This window comes from Aotus nancymaae, unplaced genomic scaffold (assembly GCF_030222135.1).
Source record: "Aotus nancymaae isolate 86718 unplaced genomic scaffold, 86718_ANA_hifiasm-v0.15.2.pri h1tg000058l, whole genome shotgun sequence".
Classification (NCBI taxonomy): domain Eukaryota; kingdom Metazoa; phylum Chordata; class Mammalia; order Primates; family Aotidae; genus Aotus; species Aotus nancymaae.
In genome coordinates, this window is record NW_026988472.1 from 46052268 (window position 1) to 46072760 (window position 20493).

The following is a 20493-nucleotide window of genomic DNA, read 5'->3' on the forward strand; positions in this document are numbered from 1 at the left end:
GCGGGCGGATCACCTGAGGTCGGGAGTTCAAGACCAGCCTGATCAACATTGTGAAACCCCGTCTTAAAAAAATAAAAATAAAAAATAAAGGAATAAGAAAAACTTAGCAAACCAGCTGGGCATGGTGGCTCATGCCTGTAATCCCAGCAATTTGGGAGACCAAGGCAGGCTGGTCACTGGAGGTCAGGAGTTCAAGACCAGTTTGGGTAACATGGTGAAACCCTGTCTCTACTAAAAAATACAAAAACTTAGCCAGGCGTGGTGGCCGGCGCCTGTAATCTCAGCTACTCAGGAGGCTGATGCAGGAGAATCGCTTGAACCCGGGAGGCAGAGGTTGCAGTGAGCCAAGAACGTGCCATTGCACTCCAGCTTGGGCGACAAAGACAGACTCTGTCTTAAAAACAAACAAACAAACAAACAAAAAACTTAGCAAATCAATGCAAAAAGGTAAGGGGGCAATGACATCTCTGTTTTCAAGGCATGTAATTTTGAACCTGAAATCCCATATGCAGCCAAATTATCATTAAGCACATGGGCAAAGCCAAGTTATTTTGAGACACGCAAGAATTTAACAAGGTTACGTTCTACATAATCGTTACGAGAAAATTCCCTTAGGTGATATTGGGTACGGGGAAACTATTCTAAGAAAGCTGGAGAGGGAGGTCCTAGGATGGACTTCTTATGCAGATAGAAACAGATCCATAACAAAAAAGGAAGTCAAAAGGCTCTGGCAGGGACGGACGCCTCTAGGAAGAGCCGATTTCACGGAATAGATAATACAATTGAGATGCTGGATCACGTTGAGGCTTTGGTAGAAGCACATGTGACTAATTAAAGATGGCTGCAGCTTTTTTGTCACTCTTCTAATTGGGAGGTGGAATCCGAGTTCTCCTGTTCTTGAGTCTGGTCTGGTGACTCAGCCAAAGAATAGAGTCACTGAGTGACTTTCTGGACTAGGTCATGAGAAGCCTTGAAGCTTCTGCCTGGTCTTCTTGAGATGCTCACGCTAGAGGTGTTCTGTCTTAGAAGCTGGTCACCATATCAGAAGTGCTGCTTTTTTCAGAACACTGTGCAATGGAGAAGCCCAGGCCTCATCTTTAGGGAAAGAGCGTCAATTTTATTTTGCTTTTGTGAACATTCTTTTAAGTGACACGGGAGCCATGATATAGGGTGTGTAGAAAAGGAATCATCTTAGCACAATAATAATCATCATATATATGATTATTGGATTGAAAATTGGAGATCCGGGCGGGCCTGGTGGCTCATGCCTGTAATCCCAGCACTATGGGAGGCCGAGGTGGGCGGATAGCTTGAGGTCAGGAGTTTGAGACCAGCCTGGCCAATATGGAGAAACCTCATCTCTACAAAAAATACAAAAAATTAGCCAGGCATGGTAGTGTGCGCCTGTAATCCCAGCTACTTGGGAGGCTGAGGCAGGAGAATCGCTTGAACCCGGGACGCAGAGGTTGCGGTGAGCCGAGATCATGCCACTGCACTCCAGCCTGGGTGACAGAGTAAAACGTCATCTCAAAAAAAAAAAAATAAAAATTTTGGCCAGGCGTGGTGGCTCATGCCTGTAATCCCAGCACTTTGGGAGGCTGAAGCAGGCAGATCATGAGGTTAAGAGATCGAGACCATCCTGGCCAACATGGTGAAACCCCATCTCTACTAAAAATACAAAAATTAGCTGAGCGTTGTGGCACGCACCTGTAGTCCCAGCTACTCGGGAAGCTGAGGCAGGAGAATCGCTGGAACCTGGGAGGCGGAGGTTGCAGTGAGCCAAGATCATGACACTGCACTCCAGCCTGGGCGACAGAGTGAGACTCTGTCTCAAAAAAAATTAATTTCAAAAACTTAAAAAAATTTGTAGATCCAACCTAAATGAAAGCCTGAAAGACTTCATTTTGGCTAGACAAATGAAAATGTACCTAACTTGACAAGGAAGAAACAGTCAGATAAACCTGCCCTTCAAGGAGAAATCAGCTTTAAAGGGTCTCTATGAGGGGATCACATTGAACTTTTATTAGGCAAATGTGGGGCAGAAAATTGCCTTGCTCTGGCATATGAAGGACTTCTGCAGGTTAAATGCAATTCAAATTGCCCTCAGTCTACTTTCTTTTGCCTTACGAAACATCTTTCTTTTATGTTTCATGATACTGAAAGTCCAGTCTGATAAGAGCTCGCTTAAAAATGTACGCAACCTGCAGTCATGTCTTTTGGAAATATTAATCATGGTGTCTCAGTGCAGATTTCAATTTTTAAAAGTTTTTAAATGCATGTGCATGTTTTAAGCAATTTCCTTTACAAGATAAGATTTGGTGCAGGAAAGAGTCATTGTTCTTAAACTGTATCTTGAATTTGTTAATGTAATAATTAACACACAGTTGTTAATTATTTAACACAGTGGTTCTCAAAGTTGAGCTTGCATGAAAATCACCTGGATGACTTGTTAAATCACAGATTGCTGTATTCCACCCCCAGAGTGGCTGATTCGGTAAGTCCAGTGGAGCCCAGGAATTTGCATTTCTAATAAGTTTCCAGGTGATGCTGATGCTGTTGGTTCAGGGGCTACACTTTATGGACCACTGACTTAAGACAGAGTGAATTCCCAGTAAACTCTTTCTTCTTTCCTTCCACGCATGGGGTTTTTTGTTTCACGCTCAAATCAATTCACTATGCCGTTTCTCCAGGCTGCAGTGCTTTACAAAGGTTCAATCCCTAAACACCATGGAGAACGTTACTTTAAATAACAATGTAAGTGGTGTAAATGCAAAGGTACTGAAGGCCTAAGTTAGAAGGTGGAAGTGAAGAAGTGGGGGAGGGGTGGACAGGAAGCAAGACTGCGGGCACATAGAGCTTCCGCACAGGTGGGGAGTCAAGGAGACTGTCTAAAGATGATTGAACGAGAAGCAGAGATGTAATTATAACATTTAAAGCTGTGTAAGTAACCATGAACAGAACTTAATACCCCTGTCAAACATAGGTTAGGGGAGGAGAAGGTGAGGAGAGGGTGACTTAAGTAAGTCAGTTCTTTATCTTTCAAGAGGTGGTCCATGGTATCATCCAAAGTTGGTTAGTCAAGAAATGAGATTGTCTAGAACTAAGGAGAAAGCCAGCAGAAAGTCTAAACCAGAAGCTGATGAAACAGGTTGTCCCTTGGAACTGGGACTGAGAGTGGAAGTTTGGGATAGGAGATGGTTGCTTTTTGTTGTAAGCTCTTTGGTGGAAATTATTTTTTTAAAAATACATGCTAGCGTTTCTCTGACTAGAAACAGTCACACTAGCTACTTGGCTAAGAACTATCGAACGAAATTTCAATTCATGTGTTTGAATCTTGATTCTGACCAGCATCCATGATTTTGGGCAAGTTCTTTGGAGTCTCTAACCTCGGTTTCCTTTCCTACAAATTGGGACGATAGTAATTTCACATAAGTTGTTCTAAGAAAGAGATGCAATAATTGTGCATGAAGATGATTTAGCACAGTACCTGGTGCGTTGTGCCTGCAAGGTTAGCTGAGAGAAAGGACAGTAGACCCAAAGTCAGGCAAGCAAGTTTTATTAACCTGCTGGGCTACCCCATAACACTCAGAGGAGGCAGCCCTGAGCCCACAAAACGAGGGGTTTACATGGGGTGAGAGGGGCATAAGGGAGTTTCAGGACTGAGATAATCTGTCAGCTTGTGACAGACTTATAATACATCATCCTGTGACTTTTGTGGTGGCAGTTAAATTAAAAAAACAAACAGGAATTTACAGGTGTGTGTAAAACAGGAATTTAAACGAAGATTTGTTTTCCCTGTCCTCCCCCCGAGCTGCCCAGATTACTATAATCAGGCTTTGCTTAATTGTAGCATGTCCGGCAGCCTTGCTGTGGTGCCTGGGTAGGAAGCAGCTGTGGAGCAATCAGAGTGGGGCGTCAGCTGCGTGGAGGGGGTTTTCTGGGGCAGCTTGTTCCTAACATTCCTGCCTTTTAACAGATAATAGAAGAGGGTTGCCGTTGTCATCTGGCTGCTTCTTGCTGGGTAGGGGCAACGTCTGGGGAGAGGCTAGATTGTGGGGATTGTCGTTCCTGGAACTGTCTGTATTCTTGGAGCAGCATCGTATTTTGTATTGTCCCATGGGTGAAAGCTCTAATACGGTCCTATAAAACCTGAGTGAGGAGTCGTAAGAGGCAGGGGCCAAATGCCTGAAGGAGGATAGAAACAATAGGTCCAGCTAGCAGGAGGAGCCGTGGTGCCCAACTCCAAAGGTTAGCTCAGGAGGCCGAGAAGCGCTGCCTGATTTCGGAAGCTTTTTCATCTAACCGTCGAGCGGCATTTCGTACTACTCCTGACTGGTTAGTATAGAAACGGCATTCCTCTCCTGAAAAGGTACACAGTCCTCCTTTCTCGGCAGTGAGGAGGTCTAAACCTCGGCGGTTTTGGAGTGTAACTGGTGTTAGAAAGTCTATTTGGGGGAGCCGGGCGCGGTGGCTCACACATGTAATCCCAGAACTTTGGGAGGCCGAGGCGGGTGGATCACGAGGTCAAGAGATTGAGACCATCTCGGTCAACACGGTGAAACCCCGTCTCTACTAAAAATACAAAAAATTAGCTGGGCATGGTGGCGCGTGCCTGTAATCCCAGCTACTCAGGAGGCTGAGGCAGGAGAATTGCCTGAACCCAGGAGGCGCAGGTTGCGTGAGCCGAGATTGCGCCATTGCACTCCAGCCTGGGTAACGAGCGAAACTCCGTCTCAAAAAAAAAGTCTATTTGGGATTGAAGAGTAAGAATGGATTCTGCTATGTCTTGCAGATTGAGAGGTCTGCGGAGAGGTGGACAGCCCTGCTATTCCTGTTCCTGTAGCCGCAGTAACTCCAAGTCCTACTACTAGGGGTGTTAGCTGCATGGCTCGGTGCTGGCGGACTTGAGCTTTGACAGAAACTGGTAAGCTTTGGTTCCCTGGGGCAATGTCTATTTTGGGGCTTAAAAAGACTAGGGTGCAGGTGCCAGTGTAATTAGTGGGGAAGAATAGGTAAGATAAGGTCCTGCACATGAAAATTATGCCTTGGCTGGGCAGACAGAACTGGTTGTGTATGTTTAAAAGGCGTATGGGTTTATTCTCACTCTCCTACACGCCTAGGGTGCTAGCTAGGGTGGCTCTGGTGTAGCAGAAGTGGCCTCGAGAAACAGAGCTCTCGAACACCGAACGGGGAAGGAAGCAGTTTATTAGGGCCCAGGAGCCGGGCGATGATTTGTCTAAATAACCCAGCTCCTCTAACAAAGAGAGGCTCTGCCTTTATACAGGCTTACTCTCCGGATATTACACGTCAAAGAATCTTAGGTATACAGCCTTAGAAATTACGGGTGATGTAATCCCAGCACTTTGGGAGGCCGAGGGAGGCAGATCACGAGGTCAAAAGATCGAGAACATCCTGGCCAACATGGTGAAACCCCGTCTCTACGAAAAAAACAAAAAAAATTAGCCGGGCGTGGTGGCAGGCGCCTATGGTTCCAGCTACTCGGGAGGCTGAGATGGAAGAATCGCTTGAACCCAGGAGGCGGAGGTTGCAGTGAGCCGAGATTGCGCCACTGCACTCCAGCCTGGTGACAGAGCAAGACTCCGTCTCAAAAAAAAAAAAAAAAAAATGACGGGTGAAAGGGTCTTGGGTTTACAGTTTTAGAAATCACATATGAAAGGGTTTTGGGTTTACAGCTTTAGGAACTACATGTGAAAGGTTTCTGGTCTCCGGATGGAGGAGTGGGGTGGGGGTTTGATCTTGTTTAAGTAAAAACAGTGTCTTCTGGAGCGTTTCCCCAATAGCAAGCATGTTATTTACGGGAAGGTGATTCAGGAGGCGCCACTCGTCCAGCCTTTTCTTCTATTGAAATGCGGTGTGGAAGTTAAGGGGGAAGTGATTCTAGATGCCTGGGTCTCCTTCCTCACCGGTAGGTGGTTGAAAAGGGGTTAGTAGGGAAAGCTGAGTGGCTCCGTGTGTTTTGTTTTCACATTGGAGAAAGAATCGTTTGGTATCTACTCGGATCCATTCAGAAAGTGGTTAAATGTGGGTATAAGGTTAAATGTGGGTATATTCTTGAGGGGTGGGGGTTGTGCTGTAAGGGGTCCATGGTGTATAGTCATGCAACGGGTATGCCTTCCATTGCAAATCCTGACTGTTAAGTACTAATGACTTTAGGGGGTCCTGAAAACCGGACAGGCCGCCTACATGGAGCAACTTGGAAGACTTGAAAGTTTTGATAGTCAGTTGGGGCCTGAAGCTGTAAGATATAGTTGCATTGATGGGGCAGTAGGTGCCCAAAGGTAGGTCTGAAGACAGATTGCCTTGAAAGCAAATTGAGGCTCAGAGAGTTAACTGTGTATTCGTGGTTATGGGGCCGTGTATGGGCTTGTTATTATTGTCTGTATATTGGGTGAGATCGGAAATATAGGAACGCAGAAGTTGTACTTGTATTTTTGGTTGTTTCAGAGATGGGAAACCTGGCTAATGTCTGCATGTTCAAATGCTGGGACAGGCTTTTACTTTCATATTGGGGATGATAGGTTAAAGTGGTAAAGTCCCAAGTTTTTGCAGGGGCAGGAGTGGTAGTATTCGTCGTAGCTGGCAGAGGCATAGCCAGCAGTCTTGTGCTGGGGTCGGTTGGATTACTTCAGCAGAGAGTGGGTTAAGCTGAGGGTTATGTGGAGGTAGTTAGGGATGATAGGAAAGGGGTGTGTGGTGAAGCAGGGCAGCCACAGGACTGGGAGGGATAGATAGGCAAAGAGTGAGTACAAAGGTAAACAGCTGCCTTTCATCTGGGAAGTGACACAGACTGCCTTGGAAAAACAGGTCATTTATCCACGCTAAAAGAGAGTCAAGACTGGGAGCTTGGGACTAAAACCAGGAGATGTCTTGGCAGACACAGTAGAGGAAGAGGGTACAGCGGCAGTGTAGGCAGGGGCAGGGCATTTAAGTTTCTTTAGGGATTTGGGAAGTACAGCTTTTAAGGGGAGAGAGACAGTGGTGGGTCGTCCTCAGGAACAGGCATAAGGCAGAGTTTGGTTGGGTTGAGAAGAGTACTGGAGAATCCATGGAGGATGGCAGCTGGTGGGTCAGTGGGCACTTGGGGAGCTCTTTTTAATCTGGAAAGATTATACCAAGAGGTATGTCCTGAGAGTTTAGCTGCAATGGGGGTTGTGAGAAGAACTTGAAAGGGACCTTTCCACTTTGGTTTAAGGCTTGCTGGGTTAAGAGTTTTTAGGAAGACATATTCTCCTGGTAGGAGGGTCTGGTTGGTGGGGCCTTTGTGGGACTTTTAGAGGGCCTGGTCTGCTTGTTCACGGAGGAGATGGCAGATGAGGGAAAGTGTTGAGAGGTATTCTCCTAGCTGAGAGTTAGAAGGGGGCCTGTTGTGTAAGAGAAAAGGGCATCTATTCAGTAACTCCAATGGGCTGAGGAAGGACGGTACTTTTGGGCTGGCTCTGATGCAGCCTAGGGCTATGGGCACAAGGGAGATCTAGGGTTATTGGACTTCAAGAGTCAGATTGGTGAACTGAGTTTTTTTTTTTAATTTTATTTTTTAACTTTAAGCTCTGGAGTACATGTGCAGAATGTGCAGGTTTGTTACATAGGTATACACGTGCTATGGCGGTTTGCTGCCTCCATCCTCCCTCATCTACATTAGGTATTTCTCCTAATGCTATCCCTCCCCAATCCCGCCATCCCCTACTGTCCCTCCACTAACCTCCCAACCCCCAACAGGCCCTAGTGTGTCCATGTGTTCTCATTGTTTAACACCTACTTATGAGTGGGAACATGTGGTGTTTGGTTTTCTGTTCTTGGGTCAGTTTGCTGAGAATGATGGTTTCCAGCTTCGTCCATGTCCCTGCAAAGGACATAATTTCATTGTTTTTTATGGCTGCATAGTATTCCATGGTGTATATGTGCCACATTTTCTTTAACCAGTCTATCATTGATAGGCATTTGGGTTGGTTCCAAGTCTTTGCTATTGTAAACAGTGCCACAATAAACATGTGTGTGCATGTGTCTTTATAATAGAATGATTTATAATCCTCTGGGTATATACCCAGTAATGGGATTGCTGGGTCAAATGGTATTTCTAGTTCTAGATCGTTGAGGAATTGCCACACTGTCTTCCACAATGGTTGAACTAATTTACACTCCTACCTACAGTGTAAAAGTGTTCCTATTTCTCCACATCCTCTCCAGCATCTGTTGTCTCCAGATTTTTAAATGATCACCATTCTAACTGGCATGATACGGTATCTCAATGTGGTTTTGATTTGCATTTCTTTTTTTTTTTTCTTTTTTTTGAGACGGAGTTTCGCTCTTATTACCCAGGCTGGAGTGCAATGGTGCAACCTCCGCCTCCTGGGTTCAAGCAATTTTCCCGCCTCAGCCTCCCACGTAGCTGGGACTACAGGTGTGCGCCACCACGCCCAGCTAATTTTTTTTGTATTTTTAGTAGAGATGGGGTTTCACCATGTTGACCAGTATGGTCTCGATCTCTTGACCTCATGATCCACCCGCCTCGGCCTCCCAAAGTGCTGGGATTATAGGCGTGAGCCACTGCGCCCGGCCCTGATTTGCATTTCTCTAATGACCAGTGATGATGAGCTTTTTTTCATCTGTTTCTTGGCTGCATAAATATCTTCTTTTGAAAAGTGTCTGTGCATTATCCTTCACCCACTTTTGATGGGGTTGTTTTTTTTTTCTTGTGAAGTTGTCTAAGTTCTTTGTAGATTCTGGATATTAGCCCTTTGTCAGATGGGTAGATTGCAAAAATTTTTTCCCAATCTGTTGGTTGCTGGTTCTTTTGCTGTGCAGAAATGCTTTAGTTTAATTAGATTCCATTTAGTTTAATTAGATTCCATTTGTCTATTTTGGCTTTTGTTGCCATTGCTTTTGGTGTTTTAGTCATGAAGTCTTTGCCTATGCCTATGTTCTGAATGGTATTGCCTAGGTTTTCGTCTAGGGTTTTTATGGTGTTAGGTCTTATGTTTAAATATTTAATCCATCTGAAGTTAATTTTTATATAAGGTGTAAGGAAGGGATCCAGATTCAGCTTTCTGCATATGGCTAGTCAGTTTTCCCAACACCATTTATTAAATAGGGAATCCTTTCCCCATTGCTTGTTTTTGTCAGGTTTGTCAAAGATCAGATGGTTGTAGATGTGTGGCGTTATTTCTGAGGACTCTGTTCTGTTCCATTGGTCTATATCTCTGTTTTGGTACCAGTACCATGCTGTTTTGATTACTGTGGCCTTGTAGTATAGCTTGAACTCAGCGTGATGCCTACAGCTTTTTTTTTCTTTGCTTAGGATTGTCTTGGCTCTGCTCTTTTTTGATTCTATATGAAGTTTAAGGTGTTTTTTTCCAATTCTGTGAAGAAAGTCAATGGTAGCTTGATGGAGATAGCATTCAATCTGTAAATTACTTTGGGCAGTATGGCCATTTTCACGATACTGATTCTTCCTAACCATAAGCATGGAATATTTTTTCATCTGCTTGTGTCCTCTCTTATTTCCTTAAGCAATGGTTTACAGTTCTCCTTGAAGAGGTTCTTTACATCCCTTGTTAGTCCTATTCCTAGGTATTTTATTCTCTTTGTAGCAATTGTGTTTGGGAGTTCACTTGTGATTTGGCTCTTTGTCCATTATTGGTGTATAGGAATGCTTGTGATTTCTGCACATTGATTTTGTATCCTGAGACTTTGCTGAAGTTGCTTATCAGCTTAAGGAGATTTTGGTCTGAGACGATGGCGACTTCTAAATATACAATCATGTTATCTGCAAATAGACAATTTGACTTCCTCTTCTCCTAATTGAATACCCTTTATTTCTTTTCCTTGCCTGATTGCCCTGACCAGAACTTCCAATACTATGATGAATGGGAATGGTGAGAGAGGGGATCCTTGTCTTGTGCCAGTTTTCAAAGGGAGTGCTTCCAGTTTTTGCCTATTCAGTATGATATTGGCTGTGGGTTTGACATAAATAGCTCTTATTATTTTGAGATACAATCCATCGATACCTAGTTTTTTGAGAGTTCTCAGCATAAAGTATTGTTGAATTTTGTCAAAGGGCTTCTCTGCATCTATTGAGATAATCATGTGGTTTTTGTCTTTGGTTCTGTTCATGTGATGGATTACATTTATAGACTTGTGTATGTTGAACCAGCCTTGCATCCCAGGGATGAAGCCAATTTGATTGTAATGAATAAGCTTTTTGATGTGCTGTTGGATTCAGTTTGCCAGTATTTTATTGGGGATTTTTGCATCAATATTCATGGATATTGGCCCAAAATTTTCTTTTTTAGTTGTGTCTCTGCCAGGTTTTGGTATCAGGATGATGTTGGTCTCATAACATGAATTAGGGAGGATTCCCTCTTTTTGTATTGTTTGGAATAGTTTCGGAAGGAATGGTACCAGCTCATCTTTGTACCTCTGGTATAATTCAGCTCTGAACCCATCTGGACCTGGACTTTTTTTGGTTAGTAGACTATTAATTGCTGCATCAATTTCAGACCTTGTGATTGGTCTATTCAGGGATTCAACTTTTTTCTGGTTTAGTCTTGGGAGAGTGCAAGCATCCAGGAATTTATCCATTTCTTCTAGATTTACTGGTTTCTTTGTATAGAGGTGTTTGTAGTAATCTTTGATGGTAGTTTGTATTTCTGTGGAATCAGTGGTGATATCCCCTTTATCATTTTTTATTGCATGTATTCAATTCTTCTCTCTCTTCTTTTTTATTAGTATGGCTAGCAGTCTATTTTGTTGATCTTTTCAAAAAACCAGTTTCTGGATTTTGTTTTTTTTTAAGGGTTTTTTGTGTGTGTATCTCCTTCAGTTCTGCTCTGATCTTAGTTATTGCTTGCCTTCCACTAGCTTTTAAATTTGTTTGATCTTGTTCCTCTACTTCTTTTAATTGTGACGTTAGGGTGTCGATTTTAGAACTTCCCTCGCTTCTCTTGTGGGCATATAGTGCTATAAATTTCCCTCTAGGTACTGCTTAAATGTGTCCCAGAGATTCTGGTACATTGTGTCTTTGTTCTCATTGGTTTCTAAGAACATCTTTATTCCTGCCTTCATTTCATTAGTAATCTAGTTGCCGTTCAGGAGCAGGTTGTTCAGTTTTCAAGTGTGGTTTTAAGTGAGTTTCTTAATCCTGAGTTCTAATTTGATTGCACTGTGGTCTGAGAGACTTTGTTATGATTTCCGTTTTTTGCATTTGCTGAGGAGTGTTTTACTTCCAATTATGTGGTCAACTTTAGAATAAATGCAATGTGGTACTGAGAAGAATGTATGTTCTGTGGATTTGGGGTGGAGAGTTCTGTAGAGGTCTATTAGGTCTGCTTGGTCCAGATCTGAGTTCAAGTCCTGGATATCCTTGTTAATTTTCTGTCTCATTGATCTAAATATTCACAGTGGGGTGTTGAAGTCTCCCACTATTATTGTGTGAGAGTCTAAGTCTCTTTGTAGGTCATTAAGAACTTGCTTTATGTATCTGGGTGTTCCTGTATTGGGTGCATATATATTTAGGATAGTTAGCTCTTCTTGTATTGATCCCTTTACCATTTTGTAATGCCCTTCTTGTCTCTTTTGAGCTATGTTGGTTTAAAGTCTTTTTTTTTTTTTTATCGGAGACCAGGATTGCAACCCCCTCTTTTTTTTTGCTTTTCATTTGCTGGTAAATCTCCCTTTATCCCTTTATTTTTAGCCTATGTGTCTTTGCACATCAGATGGGTCTCCTGAATACAGCACACCAATGGGTCATGACTCTATCCAATTTGCCAGTCTGTGTCTTTTGATTGGTGCATTTAGCCCATTTACATTTAAATTTAATATTTTTTAAATTTTATTTTATTGCATTTTAGGTTTTGGGGTACATGTGAAGAACATGCAAGATTGTTGCATAGGTGCATATGTGGCAGTGTGATTTGTTGCCTTCCTCCCCTTCACCTATATCTGGCATTTCTCCCCATGCTATCCCTCCCCAACTCCCCACCCCCCACTGTTCCTCCCCTATTTCCCCCCAACAGACCCCAGTGTGTAGTGCTTCCCTCCCTGTGTCCATGTGTTCTCGTTGTTCAACACCCGCCTATGAGTGAGAACATGCGGTGTTTGATTTTGTATTCTTGTGTCAGTTTGCTGAGAACGATGGTTTCCAGGTTCATCCATGTCCCTACAAAGGACGCGAACTCATCGTTTTTGATGGCTGCATAATATTCCATGGTGTATATGTGCCACATTTTTCCTGTCCAGTCTATCATCGATGGGCATTTGGGTTGGTTCCAGGTCTTTGCTATTGTAAACTGTGCTGCAATGAACATTCGTGTGCATGTGTCCTTATAGTAGAACGATTTATAATCCTTTGGATATATGCCCAGTAATGGGATTGCTGGGTCAAATGGAATTTCTATTTCTAGGTCCTTGAGGAATCGCCACACTGTCTTCCACAATGGTTGAACTAGTTTACACTCCCACCAACAGTGTAAAAGTGTTCCTATTTCTCCACATCCTCTCCAGCATCTGTTGTCTCCAGATTTTTTAATGATTGCCATTCTAACTGGTGTGAGATGGTATCTCAATGTGGTTTTGACTTGCATTTCTCTAATGACCAGTGATGATGAGCATTTTTTCATATGCTTGTTGGCCTCATGTATGTCTTCTTTTGTAAAGTATCTGTTCACATCCTTCACCCATTTTTGAATGGACTTGTTTGTTTTTTTCTTGTAAATCTGTTTTAGTTCATTGTAAATTCTGGATATCAGCCCTTTGTCAGATGGGTAGGCTGCAAAAATTTTTTCCCATTCTGTTGGTTGCCGATTCACTCTATTGACTGTTTCTTTCTCCGTGCAGAAGCTGTGGAGTTTGATTAGGTCCCATTTGTCTATTTTGGCTTTTGTTGCCAATGCTTTTGGTGTTTTGTTCATAAAGTCCTTGCCTACACCTATGTCCTGAATGGTTTTGCCTAGGTTTCCTTCTAGGGTTTTTATGGTGTTAGGTCTTATGTTTAAGTCTTTAATCCATCTGGAGTTAATTTTAGTGTAAGGTGTCAGGAAGGGGTCGAGTTTCTGCTTTCTGCATATGGCTAGCCAGTTTTCTCAACACCACTTATTAAACAGGGAATCCTTTCCCCATTGCTTGTTTTTATCAGGTTTGTCAAAGATTGGATGGTTGTAGATACGTTGTGTTGCCTCCGACGCCTCTGTTCTGTTCCATTGGTCTATATCTCTGTTTTGGTACCAGTACCATGCTGTTTTGATTATTGTAGCCTTGTAGTATAGTTTGATGTCCAGTAGTGTGATGCCTCCCACTTTGTTCTTTTTGCTTAGAATTGACTTGGCTATGCGGGCTCTCTTTTGGTTCCATATGAAGTTTAAGGTGGTTTTTTCTAGGTCTGTGAAGAAGGTCATTGGTAGCTTGATGGGGATAGCATTGAATCTGTAAATTACTTTGGGCAGTATGGCCATTTTCACGATATTGATTCTTCCTAACCATGAACATGGAATGTTTCTCCATCTGTTTGTGTCCTCTCTTATTTCGTTGAGCAGTGGTTTGTAGTTCTCCTTGAAGAGGTCCTTTATGTTCCTTGTTAGTTGTATTCCTAGGTATTTTATTGTCTTTGTAGCAATTGTGAATGGCAGTTCGTTCTTGATTTGGCTCTAAGTCTGTCATTGGTGTATAGGAATGCTTGTGATTTTTGCACATCGATTTTGTATCCTGAGACTTTGCTGAAGTTGCTTATCAGTTTCAGGAGATTTTGGGCTGAGACGATGGGGTCTTCTAGATATACAATCATGTCGTCTGCAAATAGAGACAATTTGACTTCTTCCTTTCCTAATTGAATACACTTTATTCCTTTTTCTTGCCTAATTGCTCTGGCTAGAACTTCCAGTACTATATTGAATAGGAGTGGTGAGAGAGGGCATCCTTGTCTAGTGCCAGATTTCAAAGGGAATGCTTCCAGTTTTTGCCCATTCAGTATGATATTGGCTGTTGGTTTGTCGTAAATAGCTTTTATTATTTTGAGATATGTTCCGTCGATACCTAGTTTATTGAGGGTTTTTAGCATAAAGGGCTGTTGAATTTTGTCAAAGGCCTTCTCTGCATCAATTGAGATAATCCTGTGGTTTTTGTCTTTGGTTCAGTTTATGTGGTGAATTACATTTATAGACTTGTGTATGTTGAACCAGCCTTGCATCCCCGGGATGAATCCTACTTGATCATGGTGGATAAGCTTTTTGATGTGCTGTTGCAATCGGCTTGCCAGTATTTTATTGAAGATTTTTTGCATCTATGTTCATCATGGATATTGGCCTGTAGTTTTCTTTTCTTGTTGAGTCTCTGCTGGGTTTTGGTATCAGGATGATGTTGGTCTCATAAAATGATTTGGGAAGGATTCCCTCTTTTTGGATTATTTGGAATAGTTTCAGAAGGAATGGTACCAGTTCCTCTTTGTATGTCTGGTAGAATTCGGCTGTGAACCCATCTGGACCTGGGCTTTTTTTGGGTGGTAGGCTCTTAATTGCTGCCTCGACTTCAGACCTTGTTATTGGTCTATTCAGGGTTTCGACTTCTTCCTGGTTTAGGCTTGGGAGGAGGCAACTGTCCAGGAATTTATCCATTTCTTTCAGGTTTTCTAGTTTATGTGCATAGAGTTGTTTGTAATAATCTCTGATGATGGTTTGAATTTCTGTGGAATCTGTGGTGATATCCCCTTTATCATTTTTTATTGCATCTATTTGGTTATTCTCTCTTTTCTTTTTTATTAATCTGGCTAGTGGTCTGTCTATTTTGTTGATCTTTTCAAAAAACCTGCTCCTGGATTTATTGATTTTTTTGAAGAGTTTTTCGTGTCTCTATCTCCTTCAATTCTGCTTTGATCTTAGTTATTTCTTGTCTTCTGCTAGGTTTTGAGTTTTTTTGATCTTGCTCCTCTAGCTCTTTCAATTTTGATGATAGGGTGTCAATTTTAGATCTCTCCTTTCTTCTCATGTGGGCACTTATTGCTATATATTTTCCTCTAGAGACTGCTTTAAATGAGTCCCAGAGATTCTGGTATGTGGTGTCTTCGTTCTCATTGGTTTCGAATAACATCTTTATTTCTGCCTTCATTTCATTGTTTATCCAGTCAACATTCAGGAAAAAGTTGTTCATTTTCCATGACGCTCTGCGGTTCTGGGTTGGTTTCTGAATTCTAAGTTCTAACTTGATTGCACTGTGGTCTGAGAGATTCTTTGTTATGGTTTCCATTCTTTTGCATTTGCTGAGGAGTGATTTACTTCCAATTATGTGGTCAATTTTAGAGTAGGTGTGATGTGGTACTGAGAAGAATGTATATTCTGTGGATTTGGGGTGGAGAGTTCTGTAAATGTCTATTAGGTTTGCTTGGTCCAGGTCTGAGTTTAAGTCCTGGATATCCTTGTTAATTTTCTGTCTCGTTGATCTGTCTAATATTGACAATGGTGTGTTGAAGTCTCCCACTATTATTGTGTGGGAGTCTAAGTCTCTTTGTAAGTCATTAAGAACTTGCCTTATGTATCTGGGTGCTCCTGTATTAGGTGCATATATATTTAGGATCGTTAGCTCTTCTTGTTGCATTGATCCTTTTACCATTATGTAATGTCCTTCTTTTTCTCTTTTGATCTTTGTTGCTTTAAAGTCTATTTTATCAGAGATGAGAATTGCAACTCCTGCTTTTTTTTGCTCTCCATTTGCTTGGTAAATCTTCCTCCATCCCTTTATTTTGAGCCTTTGTGTATCCTTGCATGTGAGATGGGTTTCCTGGATACAGCACACTGATGGGTTTTGGCTTTTTATCCTATTTGCCAGTCTGTGTCTTTTGATTGGGGCATTTAGTCCATTTACATTTAGGGTTAATATTGTTATGTGTGAATTTATCCTGCCATTTTGATGCTAGCTGGCTGTTTTGCCCATTGGTTGATGCAGATTCTTCATTGTGTTGATGCTCTTTACCATTTCGTGAGTTTTTGGAGTGGCTGGTACTGGTTGTTCTTTTCTATGTGTAGTGCCTCTTTCAGGAGCTCTTGTAAAGCTGGTCTGGTGGTGATGAAATCTCTGAGTACTTGCTTGTTCACAAAGGATTTTATTTTTCCTTCACTTATGAAGCTTAGTTTGGCTGGATATGAAATTCTGGGTTGAAAGTTCTTTTCTTTAAGGATGTTGAATATCGGCCCCCACTCTCTTCTGGCCTGTAGGGTTTCTGCTGAGAGATCTGCTGTGAGTCTGATGGGCTTCCCTTTGTGGGTAACCCTACCTTTCTCTCTGGCTGCCCTTAGCATTTTCTCCCTCATTTCAACCCTGGTGAATCTGATGATTATGTGCCTTGGGGTTGCTCTTCTAGAGGAATATCTTTGTGGTGTTCTCTGTATTTCCTGGACTTGAATATTGGCCTGCCTTGCTAGGTTGGGGAAGTTTTCCTGGATAATATCCTGAAGAGTATTTTCCAGCTTGGATTCATTCTCTTCGTCACATTCAGGTACACCTATCAAACGTAGATTAGGTCTTTTCACATAGTCCCATATTTCTTGTTGACTTTGTTCATTCCTTTTTACCCTGTTTTCTCTAATGTTGCCTTCTCGTTTTATTTCATTGAGTTGATCTTCCACCTCTGATATCCTTTCTTCTGCTTGGTCAATTCGGCTGTCGAAACTTGTGCATGCTTCGCGAAGTTCTTGTGTTGTGTTTTTCAGCTCCATCAATTCACTCATATTCCTCTCTAAGTTGTCCATTCTCGTTAGCATTTCGTCAAGTCTTTTTTCAACGTTCTTAGTTTCTTTGCATTGGGTTAGGACATGTTCTTTTAGCTCACGGAAGTTTCTTATCCACTTTCTGAAGGCTGATTCTGTCATTTCATCACACTCATTCTCCATCCAGTCTTGTTCCCTTGCTGGTGAGGGGTTGTGATCCCTTGTAGGAGGAGAGGTGTTCTGGTTTTAGGTGTTTTCCTCCTTTTTGTGCTGGTTTCTTCCCATCTTTGTGGATTTATCCACCTGTCGACTTTGTAGTTGTTGACTTTCTGATTTTGGTAAGTTTAAGTCTGCAGCAGCAGAACTCATAAACGCCCTTTTTTTCCCCCAGGTGTTCTGTCCCAGGGAGTTAGGGCTTTATGAGTTTCTGCTGTGCTGCTGCCGTTTTCCCTGCCCACAAGGAGGCAGCCTAGTCACTCTCAGCCTGCAAAGGCTTTGCCGAGCTGCTGTGGGCTCCGCCCAGCTGCCATGTGAACTTCCCTGCAGTCCTGTTTATATGGGTGTAGTTAGAGCTGCTTCCGCAATGTTGGCCCGCTTCTGTAATCACGGACTTTCTCTGTAATGGTGGGTTGCCGCAGCAACGGCAGGCTGCCTCAGTAATGGCAGACGCCCCTCCCCCACAGAGCTGGACCGTCCTGGTTTCAGTTGTGCTTGCTGTGAAACTCTCAACTTAGAGCGTTTCCGATTGCTGTTTTTTTTGTTTTTGTTTTTGTTTTTGTGAGGGTGGGACCAGCCAGGCCTGATCTCCTGGCTCCTTGCCTCAGAGCCTTTTATTTTTTCGTTGAAGAGTCAGCCCTCTCCCAGGTGTCCTGGTTGCCTGTTGAATAGGCACCGGGATCTGTGTGATTTGCCGTGTGGCGACCCACTGCGCTGCTGAAACCGCAGCTCTGAGATTCGTGGCACTTTTTTTGCCCAGGAATCTCCTGGCCTGGCTCCCTGTTTCAGCTCCCCTTGCTGGCTAAGTGGGAACACAGTCCCGTTTACTCTGCACCGGGAGCGGCTGCGCTGGGGCGCAGGCAAAACAGCCACGCCAGAAAAAACAGCCACGCTAGCGACCCGTGGGGCTCCTCCGCCTGCGAATCTCCTGGTCTGTGGGCAATAAAAATCCGTCTGGAAATGTGGCGTCCACTCACACTCTGCACTTTCACTCGGAGCTGCAATCCTGAGCTGGATCTAACCTGCCATCTTGGAACTCTGCCCAATTTAATATTGTTATTTGTGAATTTGATCTTGCCATTTTGATGCTAGCTGGTTGTTTTGCCCATTAGTTGATGCAGTTTCTTCATTGCATCATTGGTCTTTATCATTTGGTATGTTTTTACAGTGGCTGGTAGTGGGTGTTCTTTTCCATGTTTAGTGCTTCCTTCAGGAGCTCTTGTAAGGCAGGCCTGGTGGTGATGAAATCTCTGAGCAATTGCTTTTTTGTAAAGGATTTTATTTCTCTTTCACTTATGAGGCTTAGTTTGGCTGGATATGAAATTCTGGGTTGAAAATTATTTTCTTTAAGGATGTTGAATATTGGCCCCCACTCTCTTCTGGCTTGTAGGGTTTCTGCTGAGAGATCCGCTGTGAGTCTGATGGCCTTCCCTTTGCGGCTTACCCAACCTTTCTCTCTAGCTGCCCTTAGCATTTTTTCCTTCATTTCAACCCTGGTGAATCTGACGATTATGTGCCTTGGGGTTGCTCTTCTCGAGGAATATCTTTGTGGTGTTCTCTGTATTTCCCGAATTTGAATGTTGGCCTGCCTTGCTAGGTTGGGGAAGTTCTACTGGATAATGTCCTGAAGAGTGTTTTCCAGCTTGGATTCATTCTCTCTGTTACATTCAGGTACACCTATTGAATGTAGATTTGGTCTTTCACATAATCCCATATTTCTTGGAGGCTTTGTTCATTTCTTTTCACTCTTTTTTTTCTCTAATTTGCCTTCTCGGTTTATTTCGTTTAGTTGATCTTCAATATCTGGTATCCTGTCTTCTGCTTGATCGATTTGGTTATTGAAACTTGTGTATGCTTCACAAAGCTCTTGTGCTATGGTTTTCAGTTCTATTAAGTCATTTATGTTCTTCTCTAAGTTGGTTATTCTAGTTAGCATTTTGCCTAATGTTTTTTCAAGGTTCTTAGTTTCCTTGCATTGGGTTAGAACATGCTCCTTTAGCTCGGAGAAGTTTGTTATTATCCACCTTCCGAAGCCTGCTTCTGTCAGTTCATCAACTCATTCTCCATCCAGTTTTGTTCTTTTGCTGGTGAGGAGTTGTGATCCCTTGGAAGAGAAGAGGTGTTCTGGTTTTTTGCGATTTCAGCTTTTTTTGCTGGTTTCTTCCCATCTTCATGGATTTCTCTACCTTTATTCTTTGAAGTTGGTGACTTTTGGATGGGGTATCTGAGTGGACATCCTTTCTGTTGATGTAGCTATTTCTTTCTGGTTTTTAGTTTTCCTTCTAACAGGCCTCTCTGCTGCAGGTCTGCTGGAGTTTGCTGGAGGTCTACTCCAGACCCTGCTTGCCTGAGAATTACCCACAGGGCTGCAGAAGAGCAAAGATTGCTGCCTGTTCCTTCCTCTAGTAGCTTTGTCCAAGAAAGGTACCCATCAGATGTCAGCCAGAGCTCTCCTGTATGAGGTGTCTCCCAGTCAAGATACACAGGGGTCAGGGAGCCAATTGAGGAGGCAGTCTGTCCCTTATTAGAGCTTGAACACTGTGCTGGGAGATAAGTTGCTCCCCTCAGAGCTGCCAAGCAGGGACATTTAAACTGCTGAAGCAGAACCCACAACTACCCCTTTTCCCATGTGCTCTGTCCCAGGAAGGTGGGGGCTTTATTTATAAGTCCCTGATTGACTGCTGCCTTTTTTCAGAGATTCCCTGCACAGCAAGAAGGGAGTCTAGTCACAGTCTGCCTGAAGAGGCCTTGCTGAGCTGCTGTGGGCTCCATCCAGTTGCTGTGTAAATTTCCCAGTGACTTTGTTTACGCCAGTGAGGTTAACACTGCCTACCCGAGCCTCAGCAATGGCAGATGCCCCTCCCCCCACTGAGCTCGGACATCTCATGTCGAATTCAGACTGCTGTGCTGGCTGTGAGAATTTCAAGCTAGTGAATCTTAGCTTGCTGGTCTTGGTTGGGGTAAGTCCCGCTGAGCCAGATTGCTTGGCTCCCTGGCTTCAGCACCCCCCCAGCTTTTTTTTTTCAGGGGAATGAGCGGTTCTGTCTTCCTGGCATTCCAGGCACCACTGGGGTATGAGATAAGAAAACAAAGAACAACAAAAAACTGCGGCAGCTAAAACAGCTGCCCAGTTTTGTGCTGGAAACCTGGAGCACTGCTGTTGTAGGCAGCAGAGGGAATCTCCTGGTCTGCAGGTTGTGACGACCATGAGAAAAGTGCAGTATCTGAACCAGAGTGCCAGAGGGTCCAGAAAAGTCCCTAATCGCTTCCCTTGGCTAGGAGAGGGAGTTCTCAGGCCCCTTGCGCTTCCTGGGTTAGGTGATGCCCCACCCTGCTTTGGCTTCCCCTCCTTGGGCTACACCCACTGTCTAACCAGTCCCAATGAGTTGAACCTGGTACCTCAGTTGGAAATGCGGAGATCACTCACCTTCTGGCTCACTGTTGTTGGGACCTGCGGACCAGAGCTGTTCCTATTCTGCCATCTTGGCTTCTTTTTCCTTGGTTAACTGAGTTTTAAGGATCCCATTTGCCCTTTCATCTTTTCCTGATGACTGGGGTCAGTACGGGATAT

General features: G+C 43.3%; 1 long non-coding RNA gene across 1 annotated transcript in view; it reads left to right on the top strand.

The window, feature by feature from the left end:
• The first annotated feature begins 2878 nt into the window (after positions 1–2878).
• The window catches only part of LOC105705366 (uncharacterized), a 54350-nt gene continuing 36735 nt past the window's right edge, over positions 2879–20493 (top strand). The window contains exons 1-2 of the long non-coding RNA XR_010338168.1: positions 2879–2940; positions 4793–4924. This is a non-coding gene — a long non-coding RNA (uncharacterized LOC105705366). The remainder of the gene's footprint in view (positions 2941–4792; positions 4925–20493) is intronic.